A 4,546-nucleotide genomic window follows, 5' to 3' on the forward strand; every position below is an offset into this window, starting at 1 on the left:
ACTTTTGATTTCTACACTTAATCGCTTGACACCGGACATGCCTCGAGATATTTATATTAGGAAATATTGTTTCACAGTCGATTAGAAAAATTAGAGTGTGCTAACTATTATCGATTTTTTTTTCTCCTCGCTGCTAAATTCACATTAGTCGGTCTTTTTACTGCCTACTTGTTGCGTGATCGACCTTAATGTCAATAAAAGCACAATGAGGTCATTATAACTTGAAAATGCAAAAGACAGTGAGGCAACTGAAGATAAAAAATTCAGGAAATTCACCGTAAAATGTTGTGCTAGTCCGGATTTAGTTGGAAAATTTCTAATGTGCTGTTTATTTTATAAAATTATTTTGCAAAACTTGTTTGAAGTGAGTCTTGAATATCTCTTCAATCTCGTTAGGTTATTGAAGTGTTTTTCCAGAAACTTTACTTTTTTCCGTTGGCGCACCAATTTTATGACATTTTAATATTGAAACAATACTCAAAATAACATGTACTTAAAAAAAAAACAGTCAGAACCAATTTTTTTACTCTAAAAACTCAAAAATGTTACCTGCCACTGCTTTCTTCATTTGTTCACAATGTTTTGTAACATTTATATTGATTCTAGAGTCATAGCTACTGCACTGTAATACGAAGTACTAAATTCATCATCTTTTTTTCTAAATTTTTTTTAATGGTTTTAATTAAACAAAATTATAATCGCTAAGACACTTTTGCAAGTGTGTGATTCTATGTTAGCATACTATCATATTTTGTTTGTTTAAATTATTTTCTTTTATAGGCTTAAAGTGTATGACGACATCTGAACAATTACTCGGTAAGACGTGTCGATATTTTATCAATTCACCGCAATCTGCAGTTTATAGAAAGTTAGCGTTTTTATGGTTAGATGGCGCCTGCTAGTAAATCCTACCACGTAGGGATCAAAAGGAAGTGATGTCTGTAATATCGTTACGTTTAGTTCCAACTTGTTCGTATAGATGCCGACTTTTTACTGCTTGTACTTGTACAAGTTGTTATTACATTTTAACATAGTTTTCGAAACAAGACAATTTCCTGAGATTTAACAGTTATTTTGACAATTGTCACTTTATAGTCTAGCTAAATAATCTTCTGAAATCACGTGACAACTATCAATAACGTCAAAACTGTCAAACCGTGCTGTAAAGTTGCACAAATCAGAGTTTAGGAAGGTTTTCTTGCAGTATTTGATATAAAACATGTTTCTGATAATTATGATAGTTATTTGGACAATTGTCACGTGACCGTCTAACTGAATAGTGTTCTACAATCACGTGACAACTGTCACTAACGTCAAAACTGTCAACCATACTCTAAAGTTGCAAAAATCAGGATTTAGAAACGTTTTCTTGCAGTATTCGATATAAAGAGTGTTTTTGAGATTTATGATTTCTGACAATGGTCACGTGACTGCCTAGCTAAATTATCCTTTAAACCCATGTGATATCTGTCACTAATGTCAAAACTTAAAAAACAATTATTATTGAAAAAAATGAAAAAACTGTATTTTTGAAGTACGGTTTTTATAGCAAGAATTAATGATTAAAATTATTGACAACTGTTAAAAGACACCCTGTATAATAATGTAAAATGAATGAATTAGTTTTGATCTACCGTTTTTTGACTGAATATTCTACCGCCATTAAATATTTTGACTTGGCAACACTGGTACCTTGTACATTGTATATAGGGTGAGTCAATTTCTTTTAAAATGTTGCCAGGACTACCGTTTTTGTGTTTTTTCTACCTTTTTCCTATTTTTTGTGTATAATATACTTTTTTTTAATAACATTGTTATTATGTGGGTTGAGAAATATTTTGTTTACTGTGAATTGCCAAATCCATATGTTTTATTTTGTAGTTTTTTTCAGTTTATTAGATAGGAAATTTAATGAAAATTCCAAAAATTAGATTAAAACAGTAATTTTACTCCAAGTGGGTTTTACAGACAATTTTGCCCCTGACTGTCCTTTCAAACTGTATTTCTGGCAGTTCAAACTTGACACCACTTTTCTGCCTAACTGTACTAAATTTTGTCCTGTTTTTCAGGTTATTGAATGAGGATTCCAAAAACATGTTTAAAACAGCCATTTTCTCACTCCAAGTAAATTTAACAGACAATTTTGCCCCTGACTGTCTTTCAAACTGTATTTCTGGCGGTTCAAACTTGACACCTCTTTGCTCCCTGATTAAATTAAATTTTGTCTTGTTTTTTCAGGTTATTGAATAAAAAATTTAATAAGGATTCCAAAAATGTGCTTAAAACAGTCATTTTCTTACTTCAAGTGGGTCACGTGATTGCCTAGCTAAATTAATGTCTAAAACCACATGATATCTGTCACTAATGTCAAAATTTGCCTAGAATCTGCAAGAATTAAAGTTGAACACCGTTTTCTTGCAGTTTCTTCTACCTTTTTCCTGTCTTTTGTGTATAATATACCGTTTTTAATAACATTGTTATTATGTGGGTTGAGCAATATTTTGTATACTGCGAATTGCCAAATCCATAAATATGTTTTATTTTGTAGTTTTTTCAGGTTATTGAATGTAAAATTTAGTAAGGATTCCAAAAACATGCTTAAAACAGTCATTGTCTAACTCCAAGTGGGTTTTACAGACAATTTTGTCCCTCACTGTCCTTTCAAACTGTATTTCTGGCAGTTCAAACTTGACACCACTTTTCTGCCTGACTGTACTAAATTTTGTCCTGTTTTTTCAGGTTATTGAATAGAAAATTTAATGAGGATTCCAGAAATGTGCTTAAAACAGTCATTTTCTTACTTCAAGTGGGTCACGTGACTGCCTAGCTAAATTAATGTCTAAAACCACATGATATCTGTCACTAATGTCCAAACTGTCATAATAATAAGTTTAACATTGTTTTCTTGCAGTTTTCGAAACAAGAGGTGTTTCTGAGATTTATGACAGATATTCTGACAATTTTCACCTACCTAAATTATCCTCTAAAACCACGTGATATCTGTCACTAATGCCACAACTGTCAAAATTTGACTAGAATTTACAAGAATTACAGTTTTTAACACAGTTTTCGAAACAATACGTGTTTCTGAGATTTATGACAGTTATTTTGACAATTGTCACCTGGCTGTCTAGCTAAGTAGTGTTCTAAAATCACGTGACAACTGTCACTAACGTCAAAACTGTCAAACTGTTCTCAAAAGTTGCAAAAATCGGGGTTTAGGAAAGTTTTCTTGCATTATTTGATACAAAACGTGTTCCTGAGATTTATGACAGCTAAATTATCCTCTAAAACCACGTGATATCTGTCACTAATGTCAAAACTTACCGTTTTCTACCGTTTTTAGCGAGATTTTATGGCCATTAAATATTTTGACTTGGCAACACTGTTTTACTAGCAAAACTTTGGCATTTGACAAAGCAGCTTATTTTCAAATCCAAATAACCGTATAATACTTTCTGCTTGTATAAGTATACACAATCTGATTTTAGTAAGAAATACTTTAACATATTATTCACAGTAGGCAAATTGGCACAAAACATAGGTTCCCATTTAAAAAACCATATTGTTACACTTTGTATTCCTCTATTATTTGGGGTTGCTAAATAGAGTATTTTATTTGATAATTTTTCTCTTGTTTAATAAGTAATAAGAGACCGTTTCTTTCCGAACTTACCCCTTATAATCTGTTACTTTTAATTTACCTTATTTAGGCCCTGTACTTTCAGTTCAGAATAACTTTATTCTAAGGATAATATCTATGGAAACCGTGAAATCAGACGCTGCTATTGGTCAATTCCGTCATTTCTATAGAAATTATCCTAAGAATAAATTTATTCGGAGGTGAAAGTACCGGCCCTTAGACTGTTTATTTGCAAAAATTAAGTACTTCCCCGTCAATGGCTTTAATAGCGTTAGGTCTTGTCAGTTAAGCTAATCATAATAATTTTCCCAAAATCCAACATTTCAACTTAATTTGATTGGTAAATTTGAGTTTCAGGGTAAAAATTTCATAGTGTATACTCAAATTACAGAAATTGTTCTGGTTTATGTTTAGGATCCGTCTAGAAATATTTCCGCAGACGATACTGCATTCTTAGTAGTGCAGAACATGGAAGAAATCATGAATTCAATAGAACATGAATAATTCATATATTGTAGCATTTTTTTACAGTGTAAATAAAATTTTGATGACAAATTTTTAACATGTGAAATAATGTGATGTGAAATATTGTTGTCATAACTGTTGCGATTATGAAACACAATTTACTAACATGCGAGTCTAGCCAATATAAATGGAAATTAACGGTAAGATAACTGTCGGGTTCACTCGGTGTGTTGGATAATATTCTTCCTGGAAATTGCGGACCTCGTGGCACGTGTGCATCCATAAGTACATGTTCATGGAAAATATGAGTGAAAGTAGAAACAATATAATCGACGCAATTCTTTAACAAATAACAGCTTTTTGTCATCTAAATTTAGTGGAGTTGCGCGTTACGAACCGATTTTCCGGGCAGCCCCTTTAATTTATCAGTAGATACAC

Source organism: Ips typographus, linkage group LG16, assembly GCF_016097725.1.
Source record: "Ips typographus isolate SLU linkage group LG16, UJ_Ityp_2.0, whole genome shotgun sequence".
NCBI classification, from domain to species: Eukaryota; Metazoa; Arthropoda; class Insecta; order Coleoptera; family Curculionidae; genus Ips; species Ips typographus.